Source organism: Hippocampus guttulatus, chromosome 5 (genome assembly GCF_054856545.1).
Source record: "Hippocampus guttulatus isolate MCC_2025c chromosome 5, RoL_Hgut_1.0, whole genome shotgun sequence".
In the NCBI taxonomy this organism is placed as follows: Eukaryota; Metazoa; Chordata; class Actinopteri; order Syngnathiformes; family Syngnathidae; genus Hippocampus; species Hippocampus guttulatus.
Window position 1 is genome coordinate 17,504,723 of NC_141265.1, and position 13,883 is coordinate 17,518,605.

A 13,883-nucleotide genomic window follows, 5' to 3' on the forward strand; every position below is an offset into this window, starting at 1 on the left:
TATCACCTCATCACGAGGCAAACAAGCCGACTTTCATTTTGGATTTTCATCTGCAACAAATGAAATCAATTACGCCATACTTTTAAATTAGGGAGGAGGAGGAGATACTAATTTGCTCCTTAAGTGCGGTTTCCACAGCAATCAGAGGTTTCTGCGGGGGTTCGCGAACGAAGGTGTTGGGTGGGAGTGCGCACAGCGGGGACAAATCTGAGTGCAAAAAAAGCTGACGGCGCTGCTGGTCGCACACTCTCCTGGCATGCGCGGAACAGACTCGCATTCACGCACATATGTCCATAGGCAAACACGAAGCCACTATCATGCAAACATTTGTCGATGTCGTTTCTGATCATTTGCAAGATATCGAAGTCGATCGGGACGAGGTGAGTATTTCTCTCAAGGGAAGCGTTGCATTGAACGACATCAACTGCTTCCCTCTTAGGAGGCGCCACGAGAAGCGGAAGCATTTCCGGTTAGTCAGAAAATCGCGGAAGTTGCTCCCCCCCCGTCACGTCTTCTGGGTTCTCCTTTTTTTTGTGATGGGTATACCCTCGAGTCTTGATTATGATTTTCGACGAACTTTTAAATTTATTGACCTAAAATCTAGCTAAAAAAAATAAATAAAATGTAACACAACTAAAAGGTAAGAAATAAATATATATCGTGGTGGGGGCATTATGCAACAAGTAAAATATATGAATAAATAACGGCACTAAAATGTCGACCAAGGAAGCAGATAGACAAGCAGACTGCCCCTCGGGGTATTTATAGCTCAAGTTTGGCAGCTCTGTCTTGAGGCTTACAGCTTTTAATTTACTATGTTCCAGACAGACACGTCCTGCTTCAAGATGTACTTTTTGCATGTCTCTCTTTGCGAAAATAAACTTGCACAGCCATTTGACAACATGGGTGCAGATTAGGCGGCAAGACGCAACAATCCCCATCGGTAAAAGATAAATATATATATATATATACAGTAATAACAATTTTGAAACTTATATATATTTTAAATACATTCCAACATGTATATTTAATTATCTACTGCCGGCTCCGAGTTCCCTGCTTAAAAATACGTTAAAACTTGGGGACTCGTTCTCTGCGACGATACCAACAATTTCTCCGGTTGAAGCTTGAAGCTTCCGACAACAGTTGTTTGTCACACCCAGAAGGATGGAAACATGGAAGGGAGGATGTCACAAAGGAAAAGGATTGCGGGAGACGACTCTTTGAGGTTCTTCTCTCATTACCAAAGGTTTCCTCTCTCAAGTTTAGTTCGATTGGATTATGGTGCACAAAGAAATGGATAATCATCTGTATTTTCCCTTTTTTTTCTGCTATTCTGATAAACACACACCACACAGGACGGTATAGGCTGAGCACAGGGACATGAACACACAGTGTAGCTGTGAAGGGCTCATTCTTTCTGCATGCCAGGGGACTCGTCAATTATCTCCCCAAACGCACCTAGTCCTTGAGGGAAGGGAGGGGGGTGACGGCAAGGGAGACAAGCCTGTTTTTGAGAGAACCCCGAGTTTGCGACATTCGCTTGAGTGACAACACGTTCCCGCTCTAATTCGAGGCTAGCAGATGTAATGCTTCTCTCGCTCTTTGTCTCATTCCTTCCTTCTCTCCGCGTGCTTCTTATCATTTCGACTTTGAGAAGTTGGAGCTCCTAAAGGCTTTAGTCGGTGTGTGAGCGTGTGTGTGTGTGTTTCAGATTAAAGAGCGTATGCTTTCAGTTTGATCTTTTTATCTAATGCAGGCAAGGTGGTAATCCCAAAAGATTTTGTTCTTTTCCCAGAGCAAATTTGAGGATTGCCTGCAAAAAAAAAACAACAACAGAAAAATAAGAAACAAAAGAAGAAAAAAAAACAACAATTGCATCATATACATGTGATTAATTGGGCAATGATTAGCATGAGAAAGCCCTTTATGTTCATATAAACAATTACGCACGGCGTTCATAAAAATAAAGTTTGTCGTGACATGAATCAAACTGATATTTAATGCTCATAACAACTTCAGACTATAATATTAACAGATGGCATATCCATTTTGGAGTCTCGCGTGAATAGGAATTGCATTGTCCCCTGACAATCAACAAGCAGGTTGTCACTCCTTACAAGCTTTAAAAAAAAATAAATGTAAAAAAAACAATAAATAAAATGAAAACTCTCAATTTGAGCTGTGGGCTGCAAGGCCACTTCCACCAGGTTAAATTAAAGAGAATATGAATAATAAATGAACGCAATGACACTTCCGCAGCCGGGGGTAATGAAAGACCGACTTCCAGGCCTGTCCTGTCACCCCTCTTACTCACAGCCAGCGCTTAATAAAGATGACACTTGACAGCTAACGAGAGTCGTCACGGGCGAAGACACGCACGCGTACGTAGGAGAAGGCGGGACGGAAAAGGGGGATGAGATGTACTGAATGAGAAAGAGAGACAACAAAATAATAAAGGAGAGGTCTCGGCCTCGGAGACCAAAAATGTCAAACAGAAGAGAGTCAAAGGTTAAGGTTAAGGTTATTTTGTGGTCTTGCGATGCCACCATCAACTGAAATGTAACAAGAGGAAAACTGGGATTAGAATTAATCTGATCAATACCAAACATCATCTTGAATCAGAATCATCTTTTTTGAACCAAGTTTAGAAATGTAACAAGTACAATTCCCACGTATCTATCTGTACTTTACTGCATTCTTGTCATTTCATTTGAACTCCACCACATCTGCTTTTACTCCGACAATCATCTTCATTACTCGTTCCTGCAAAATAAAGTTTGAAGAAATTGTTCGTCAGAGTGATGTGTTAAACACGCAGCGCTTAATACCAGCGGAGGGGGTCGAAAGGTAATCAGGAACTCTTGATATGGGCACACCGCCAGCAGTGTGTCAATTCTTGCGCTCTGTCGCTCGACTTGAGGCCAGCAGACGGAAGCATCACGTGTTGCCCAGGCTAAGCTCGCTCATTAGCCAACACGGAGATCGTTAACATCACGGGAGTCATCCAAACAAGAAGAAATATATTTAAAATTGTAACCACCCTTTTTACTTTCGGTAGTTTTGCGCATTTAATATCAGAAGTGACTCTTGTAGGAATTGATGATAAAATGAACTGTAGATTATCTGATCATAATTAAGGAATGTCCTGCACAGCCTTCCATATCGGTTACATGTGCCATGAAATGAATAAAATACTTTTTACATATTTGCGTTACTCCTTATCCCAACTATAAATTTACGTTCTCTGCGTGTTGAAAATATAACAATTTGGTTTAAAGTCACATTTCTTGTCATTTACATTGGTTTTCACGGACACATGACTCCTGATTCCCCCCCCCACCCCCCCCCCCACATACAAGTCAGTCCACAGTTTACTGAAAGTTGCATCATTAAAATATGATACTGGCCATTGGAAGGCCAAAAATAAGATCACTCCATCATTTTTCGGTCTATTTGATGATATTGCATATTCTGGGTGGATTAAAGTCTCGGCACAGTCCACTTCCCTTTTTCTTAAAATTGTTCTTTTTTTCAGATACATTTTTTTTTTTTTAGTTGCTGAATCACTGAGTGTCATCATGCTTTTAGCACAAATGCCATGTGATTATATGGCATGTATTCGCCAATTCTATGCTTAAAAACTCAATTGTTCCTTTCAGACCTGTTACTCAAACGAGGCATTTCAGAACAATAAGAAAATGACGGCGTTTCCTTCCTGAAATGACCCGATACATATTTGGAGTAGTTCAATATGTGTATTATCAAATGGTGGAAGACTCAGTTGTCAGTTTATTTTGAGAAAGTTGCACCTAGCAAATGGCAAGGATTTGGTGGAATGGCTCACAAGCAACAAACATTTCGGAGACACAGTCATTGAGAGATTATTGTTGTATTGGAACAGTGGCTGGGAGGTGCAGAAAGCCCCGCCCACTTTGCACTCTGCCACAGAAATACCAAAGAGAGGGCGGTGCCGTTGCTTACAGCCCATGTTGTGGGTAGACAATCAACAAGGAAAGAAACTGACAGATTGCCAGCTACTCGGCCTAATGTTGCCATTTTGGGAACATACTCCCAACCCCCACTCGGTCCCATCCCTCATACCATCAGTGTTCTACTACGCCCCCCCCCCCCCCCCGCCCGCCCTCACACCCCCAGCCTCAGAAACCCCAGAGGGGCGGTTCGCCCTCCCTGCCCACGTCGCCCTCCAAGAAACCACGAGAGGGTGTGGTTCCGCCTGAAACAGGGAAGCCATTTATTTTGGGCGCATCTCTGCTGACTGACTCATGTGTTGACTGGAAAGTTGGCTCCGTGTTCTATGGGCCGAGGCTCCACAAGCCGCACGGCCTAGCGGTCCCTGACCTTCCCTCCCTCCGTTTGCAGCCCCCGTGCCTCAGCCCACAATGTGTGTCCAAACGCGTCGATCGGCGCCAACTTTGCACTGTCCGCCCAGCCACTTGAAGCACCCTCCGTCACCTTTCTAATTTTGTCCCTCTATCAGTCCTGCCGCCGAGCCAAAACGAAGACTTGCCCTTTGTTTCAGCGTGACCTTCAGCTGCAGTTTCGTAAGAGTAATCAGGCCTGATTACTTGTTTTTGAAGGAGGCAGGTGGCTGGCTCATGTTTGGCGTACGTCACGTGTTTGGCTTGAGGCCGCGCGATTGGTTTTGTGATCGGTATCTGTCACCTGCTCTGATGAGGGCCCACCCGAAGAAAAGAAGAGCAACCTACAAAACAACAAGAAAGCTAATAACATGACAGTCATGTATTTCAAATGTAGTAATCTGAAATGACACTTTAGATCAGTGGTTCTCAACCTGGGTTCGATCGAACCCAGAGGGTGCGGTGAATCGGTCTCAGGGTGTTCGACGGAGCCTCTGCCATGGAGGTTAAGACACACCCGACTCAACATGTCAATTAGTTATGACACGCCCGCTGCAGATGAGCACATTGCATGGCTTGTCCAATCAGTGCTGTGGGAAATTTAGTTCGATCAGTCGTCAACATGTGACTGTCGTGATAGTACTTTGTGTGATTTTTTTTTCTTTTTTAGAATTTTTTAAATACATGCTAACTATGTTGGACAAAAAAAGAAAGTGGTCAAACGAATATGTACAACATGGATTCACATGCATGACGAAACTCGATTTGTCATGCCAAGTTGAGCAACTCAAAACTGAAGGAACACTTCTTGAATCATATTTTTGTGTTACATTAATGAAGGGTTCTGTGAATGTGCATATCAACTGGTTGGGTTCGGTACCTTTTAACAAGGTTAAGAACCACTGCTTTAGATGCTTTCGGATGCTTCCCACAAAAAAAACAAACATGCCTAGACAAACTCCTTTGCATACATTCATCGACTATTATGAGGCATCTGAAGCTAAATGTGCCAGATTGTCAGGCTTTAGAATTAAAAATTCAGTCAATCAATTTATGTGTGAAAGAATCGTTCTGTAATCCAATAAAGTAGCCATTAAATGTCTGCAATACGGCACATTGGAGAGCTCTTGAGTCGTCACCGGTTATAATACGTGGCTTTTACTGTTCTCGGTAGAGAATTAAGTGACTTATACAGGAAAAATAAACGTTTATTTTATGTTGGTAATAATTGGAAATTGGTGTGTGAATCATGGCAATCGATGGGACGAACATGTGCGTTTTTCATGCGCGTGAAACGATCCTGTAAGTGGAAACACGGTCCGATCAAAAAGAAAAGAGAACTACATCGAATTGAATTTTCACAGCTGGAGCCTTCCAGATGGCATGAGTAGGCAATAAAAGAAGATGAGGCACCATAAAGGGTGTGTTGGGGGGAATGCCCGACTGTAACGGGGCTTCGATGAACAAGTCTCGTATATGGTCTGGATAAAATTCCCCATTTCCTCTACTTTACCTTTCCTCTGCATGCGCGACATAAATAAATAATAAATTCACTCCAACAGGTTTCAAAATCAACACCTTTGTGGCACAGAATACAACAACAACAACAAAAACAACATTGCCATTGACTGAGATTTATTTATTTTTTTATGTGCACATGATAAAAAAAATGACAGACGTGGTACTCAAAATAAAATCAAAAAGCATTTTACAAAATGTTCAGAATTAATGTCTTCTGTAGCATTAAAACATGGGAGTTCTTGAACACATGAATGTCGCCACATACATGGCAAGTGCAACCAATGAACTGCCCAATACGAGCTAGCACGGGGTGGGGGTGGGGGAGGCTAAAGACTGCTGAGTACCGAAGATCAATCTGAACTATTCAGATCATTTGAAACGGGCTTACATATTAAGCCTCTATTTTGAGTCTGAAGCGTTTTGCTCAAATGACATCACTTGCAATTGTGTCACCTTCTTTGGACGAGTAATGAGTCAATCTTAGGGGTAAACACACCTAGTTTCGCTTTCTGCAGATCTGGTGTGAACAATTGTTATTGAGCCAGTTTCGTTTTTTGTTGTTGTTGTTTTTTTAACAGTAAAAGCTGCGTAAGTGGTCCATTTTTCAGCCATTCTGCCTCGGGGTTATTGTGGAAATGCTTCTGTATGGACCGAGAACTCTTACCCATTCATTAGTATGGAGTGAAATGTTTTACACTAAATGATTAGAATCCCCCAAGGTGAAATTCCATTTAAATTCGACTGTACTCGACATTTTTCTTGCACACCACACCGGACCACACACATGCAGGCATGTTCAAAAAGCAGACTAGCATCTCATCAACTTTTTTTTGTTTTTTTTTCTCCTGTCTGCAACAGGACAAAAACTATCATTCTGCAGTTGTAAAGTCCATGTCCAGACGGAGAGTGGCCCAACATGATGCGCTGTTATTTGGTGACTTGAAAGGAGCAAATCATCACCTTTTGAAGAGTTTTCCTCAGCCTGACTGCACTTCACGATGGTATTTTACATCAGGAGCAGAATTAGTTGCTATTTAAGAATACCGATGCTAACATCGGTTTTGGTGTTGATACTGTCTGTACATATTTGTAGAAATGCTCCCGTAGTACTTCTCCAATCTGACATATGCACTTTCTGGATTGGAGTCACGTTAGTGGTGTTGAGATACCTTAACGTAAACACCAATGACAACACTTTTAGCCGACTGCAAACTATCATCTGCAAAATGGAGAATGAACTGCAAGTCGCGGCGGGCTTCTTTGGAATTAAAGAGAAGTAAGCAATGGTGTGATAAGTTGTTACAGGCTACATTTAAGTGAAACGTCTGGCAAGACTGTCTAAAAATAAGCAGTTTAAATGTACCGGTAATAGCGCAGTTACTTTAAAATGTGTAACATTTGACTTTTTTTTTTTTTTTTTTTTTTTTGTGCGTCCAAATAGAAATCATATTGGTATCATTGTGGATGACATGATACGGCACAGCGCTGTGAGGGACACTGAAACTGAGGCATGTACTTTGGTCGCATTCAAGAAAGCCAAACATGCAAAGCCACTACGCTGGATCTTATATTTCTTTACCTACAGCATTTATTATGCAGTGGTCAAAAGCTGCGAGGTGGGTGCTCTTCATCTCTACGGTTTCTCCCCAGGGTCCCCATATTGCTTCAGAGACGTCTGTGGGTTTTGTGCAATGGCGTAGTGCTCTGACATTCCCTCCACACCCACACTGGCAGCCAATGTGCCAATTAGTGGCCTTCTCCGCAGGGGTGGGTGCATAGGAGGTGGAGAACACAGAAGCCCGCAAGACAGAGGCAAAGCAGCGAGAGCGAGTGTGTGCGCATAGAGGCGCTTCGGTCCATGTGTGTGTATGTGTGTGTGTGGAACAAGGCCTCAGACCTCAGACATTCCTTTCACTATGACCTAGGGTACAATTAAGGAGACGTCCCTCCCCTGCCTCCCCTCCTCGGTGGACCACATCAACGGAAGTCCTGGCCTAGCTGGAGGCTCTAATGACGGGAGGGAGGCCAGGTCGCGACCCTGGTGAGCCTCCTCAGCACCACACCCTTCCTGTTTAGCTCCCGATATGGGCTGGGTCAAGAACTAAAGCAGAAGGAAGGGGACTAGTCAAACGCAGCAGAAAGGTGTTTTGAGATTGAGAAGAGGCCAGCCAAAAAACAACACAGCTCCGACACTCACAACTCGCTCTTTGAACAAACACAAAATGGTTGAGGCGTGCTTTGAAGCATTTCAACTCTTTGAACTGTTTGGTTGTTACAATCTGTCTAACGCCGGCTTCGAGACATATATTCAGAACATTCACAAAGATGATTCCGTCCTCGAAAAGATTCATCCAGTTGTCCATTTTCAATACTGCGTATCCTCGTTGGGGTCAAGGCTGTGCTGTTTCCTCTCCGAGCCGAATTGAAGCGAGAGGTGGGGTCCACCCCGGACTGGTGCGCACAAAAAAAAATAATCATTTGAGACTGGCTCTGTTTTTCTCCTTTTTGAGTCAATTCCTTGATACCTTACTCAATTCGACCAAACCTGTCGTTTTTGATGGAGTTGCATAATTCAATGTGCTTAAACCCGATAAGTACCAGTTGCTCTAATCCTGTTAAAATGCGGTGACGCATCTGTAACGTTGTCAAAGTCAATTACAAAAAAATAAATAAAAAAGATTACAGGGTACACCTTCACAATTCCATTGCTGACATGATGTATATTTTTACGTTCATAAAAGCAACATATCAAATGGCAACTATAGCGGAGGGCGCCGCTGCAGAGGAAAAGTCAGTGACTCGTCGGTTGGAATAACATAATTTGCGGGGATCCCACCGGGTGTGACCGTGCAGCTTTCAGACTGTTGTGGTTTTGTTTTGACATCCATGCAGTCTCACAAATTTATAGGGAACATTTCAGAAGCAGAGTTTTCATTCTTGTAAAACATTGAGTTGGCAATCGGTAGTAAAAAAAATAAAATAAAAACACACAACTTGTATTTTGGGGGTGCTGAAAGAGATTTTCATATTGGAACAAGTTTTAAATATGAATTATTGACATTTACACATTTAACAAAAGCATTCAAGTTGTTTGCTCCCAAAACAAACAAAGTTCCACATTTGCGAAACACCTAGCGATTATTTTTTTAAATTTTTTTTATTTGTTTTAAAGATAGTTGCGTTCTCACCACACTTGGCAAGGCGGAGAGATATTCTTTTGGACAATGTCAGCATTCTTATTGTGATTGTAGACAAAGCGTTCCTGTGGCGTTTGCATCATTCATTTAACACTTTGGCAAAAGTTGCGGCGGGACAATTCGAGTCTGCTTCACCATGACAATGCGCTTGCTCAAAATGCCCCGAGCATCCAACAGTTCCTCATAGGCCAAGAATCACATTGCTGTGCTCTACACACCCGCCCTGGATCAGGATGATTTTCTTTTTTAACCCCACCCCCACCCTACCTCCCCGCCCCCTTCTTTCCCTGGATTAAAAAGGTCCTCGGGGGGATACGTTTTGAAGACATGTATGACATCAAGATGGCAGTGACGGCGGAACTGGTGAGGATCCAGGAAGAATCCTTCCAGTATTGCATTAAGGGCATGGTAGAGAAGGTGGAAGTTTCATATGGTGCTTCAGGCTGCGAAAGCGATGGCCCTCAGCCATACGACTGGAGAGGCAAGGATAATGATATGTCTGAAAGTCCGTCTGTCTGTCACGCAGTTGCTCTCTTCACTCTTGTGAATGAAGAACAGCAGGGGGACAACGTGGGGCTAACAACGTGCGCGCCTTTGCACATGTTCATGGTAAAGAAGATGCACAAGGAGGATGGTCGAGCATGGATGTGTCATGTGCACGTGTGTCTGAGTGTGTGCACGGGTCCTCACAGATTATAGATGTTGGTGGGTGTCTGCTCTCACCTTGGAAACCGAGTAATTGTCACATTACTGAAGGAGGGCGAAAGGGAAATATGGGTGGTGGATTTCCACAATGCAGTGACAGAACAGGAAAGCTCAAGACAAGCTCAATAAAGGGTGGAGGTGGGGGGGGGGGATAGAATATTCTTGACCAGAAGCGGATTTTCAAATTCTGAAAAAACACGGATTTTGAAAGTGTTATTTTTAGAGAATCACTAATTGACAAGTAATCAATCAATAAACTAGAATGGATGTCAGGAGCAATTGTGCTTGATTTTCCCCCCATGAGGAGATTTTCTGTAAGTTTATGACTCTTCTTTCTCATTAGCTTCTATTAATCCATTTACCCTTCAGTGCCCTGACACCAGCACCAGAACCTCAGCCTTTGCCATAACCAAAGTGACACCGACCCTGCAGGCGAGGTTGGGAGGCCGTGAGGTCATTGCAATGACGGCGCTCGCTGTCGACTGGTGAGATGTAGGGCCCGTAGGCGGAGGGGTGCTAGGTGGCTGCAAGGAGGAGCCGAGCAAGTGTGCCGGGGGAAGTGAGACATTCATTAAGAAAGCCAAGCTGACGCTGTCACCCTTGCCCGCTTCGAAGGAGCCAGCGCAGACACACGCCAGCCTCGGCTGCTAGCAGGTTGCGGCTATGCTGCGCGTCGATATATATAAAGTATATATATACCTGTATATATATATATTTGTATGCACTCGAATGCTAGCGTGTTATTTGGCTGCGAGACCGTGCCATACAAATGCGGCAGAAAACGACGCGCGGCACGCTTGTTGGGACATGCGAGATTCACGGTTTAACTCCTGTGCCTTCTTCACGTGGGTCAGATGACGAAAGAGATGTTAGCCCCTCAGTGGTCTTGCAAATCACTCAATAGCACCGCTTTATTTATCGGACCTCGAAACCAATGAGCGAGGCCAGGAGTCACTGACTCGTGTATTTAGTCTTCCTGTGCTGGAACACGGTTGTCACACTTGGCTAACAATGTGCGACAGTGAACAACAGGGTCACGGCATAGCCTTTTGTCACGGACAAAAGAAAATCGGTTTCATTTGGCTAACGCCCTCAGTAATTTAGAAGTAAATACGGTCATTAAGTGAGGTGTATGTTTGGATTCAAATGTTAACTACTTGAGTTTCGTTAGAGCAGTCCAAAACACAACGGCGTTAAAAACAGGGACAGCCATTCGTGTCGGATTAACTAACGGTCATTTCAATTGATTTCATCTCATTGGGAATGGTGCTGGACAAATCCAATTATTTTGACTGCTGATTTTGGTCCTATGTTGAGATGAGAAGGAATAGAACACATTTCAAAATTGTATAAAGGTGTCTTGGATTCTGTAACTCTGAAGAAATCTATGAAAATTTTGGAGGCACTAAAAATCTCAATGGAATCATCACATAGTTTTGACACAAAGCCATATGTAAGAAGCCCTCGCACAATCAGACACGATCCCACTTGAATGTTTAATGGCCTAAATAAACACATTATGTACTTCATTGCACTAATTTAAATCTCGGTCCAAGGTCACATCTGACAATGATTTAAATTGACTCATCTGCAGACCTTGGAGACAAGGATCAGTCAACCAAAACATGCAGGGGGAGGCTTTGCGGGGCACCATTGATATTTAAAAAGTGTGGACTGTGTGAACAGAGAAAGTTGTGGAAGTTTTCAAAATTGTGGTGCATGAATATGTCAGTGTTTTTTTTGTGTGTTTTTCCGGGTAGAGATTTAATGATATGCATTACATTTAATCCATTCTCACAATCACATCCATTCACAATTTGGAGTGATCGATTAATGTATCGTGCATGTTTTCGGAATGTGGGAAGAAACAGGAGTACCCCGAGAAACGCCACGCAGGCATGGGGAGAGCATGCAACCTCTACACAGGAAGGCCAGATTTGAGACTAGTGTAGCATTTTAATTGAATTGTGCCGTTGTGGTGGTCATTGTGGATGGAGCCTAACTTACCCTCACTCTTGTCACTTTGTTTTGTAGCCATTCAAACAGTTGACTGTGGACTATAACTCAACAGCGCCTCTGCTGGTTGCAGCAAAACAGTGCACTTATTATTGGGGTTTTCTGTTTTGTTTTTTAGGGGTTTTTTTGCTTCAGCTAATGCAACGCGATTAACATCAGTTCCGCACAACTGACATTCATCTTTTTGTCCGATTAAATCCATCCTGCTGGGTGACACCGTTGCTGCTTCCCCATGTTTGACTTTGTCAAACAAAAAAAATAGCATCTATTGTTTTTGGCGGCATCATAAAAGAGTTATAAATCATAGAAGGGATTTATTTTGCATTTGGTTGTGCTTGGGGCGGGATGGCTGTGATGGATAGGCTGACAAAGTAGATAGAGGACAAATGGCTGAAACACGGACAGAGGCAAAGGTTCCATTATACGGCGCTTGTTCTCCACTTTCGTCGTGTGAAAAGGAACAGAACTTAAAGAGTTTTAGGTGCATTTATGGATATGTTCTTGTTGATTAAAATATGCGATGCATGCTTGTGAGGCTTTGCTGGCACCCTGGACCTTCTGCTTGCTCCATCTCTTATCTGGCTCGGCTCTACTCCTGTTCCCAGGGACCGTGGGGAAGGACAAGTCCTGGCTGTCCTGGCTCTTGACAGAGGAGATAAATCACTCAGCACACCGGAGGATAGCCTTCCAGTCGGCAAGCTGGGAACTTCATTATCCCGCCCCTGCCACATATTACCATGCAGATTGTCACTGATTGGGCCGACGCCGTGGCAAGCGCAGCCTACTTCTGTCACCGGGACAGGAGTCTCAGATCATTCTCAGCGGAGATGGAGATGGCAAAGGAGAGGTGGGGTAAAAAACAAAAAAAAAACTACGAGTGAAAGGAAGCATGCTTTTGAAGGGGAGAATTTTTAAGAGGACGCGGGACGTTTTTACAAATAACACCTCAATGCAAAAATAATGAGCACAAAATGACTACTACACTTGCAGACAATCGTTTTGTCCAATAGCATAGCTGCATCAAATCTTCAGCCGATGCAAAAAAAATGGAAAGGGCCACTTGGGTTGACTTTGTTAAAAGTGGTCTTAATTTAAAACAGTGGGGCCTTAAAATATGAGTTGGATTTGTTCCCTGGCCAAACTTGTATTTCAAAAGACTCGTCTGAAATCATCTTTCCCAATTACAATTGATGGAAATTCCAATAATTTGTTTCATTCTATCTTAAAATTACTCGCAGTAATGTCATAACTGAACTGAATCTTAAAAATTAAACCGTGTTTGTCACATTTTTGTTTTCAGTTCGATAGACATGGTGATGCTCCTTCCGACTTGCACAACTTGTCCACTCGGGGTCAGTATAATACAGACATACAGATACACATGAGATGGTGACAAAAGCTTAGAAAGCTGCGATAATAATCATTCTTTGCAGAGAATAATAAAAATATGCCAGTGAATATTGTTCATATTATCTGTCTACATGTGTTGTTCCACCATTTGTGTTCAAAAATCTGATCTGACGCTAGTTGTTTGCCCAATTTGTTAGCATTAAGCTAATCATACTTGACAATGGCAAGGCTACCTAGTTGTTTTAATTCTCTTTGTGTTATACATCATAATGAAAGCCGTTTCTAATTAATTTACTTGATGATATTTTGTATTATATTCATCTATTACGTTTTCAACACAGCGCGGCAAATGCTCGTAACGTTAACGCCGGGAGGCGTATTTTTCCACAGTGTTGCAGTTTCTTACGGAAAAGGAAGGCTATCATTCCGACTGCACACACACGACTATGTCAACACACTTTCACCCGCTCTAACACCTTGTCTGTTTTGAAATAGGATCCCCGCGTTCGCCACAAACCACCCATCTTGAGAACGTCGGAGGGCATCGACATTTATTTATGGACATTGAACATACGTCGTGTTTATAAACCACAAAGGAATTGCATTACATCTTGTTCCGTGAGCCTTTGCTTCCATTCAATAACTATAGGTCCGTTTGAAAGTCATCTTTTTTCATGATTTAGTTAACACTAATATTGTCTTTTAAAACAGG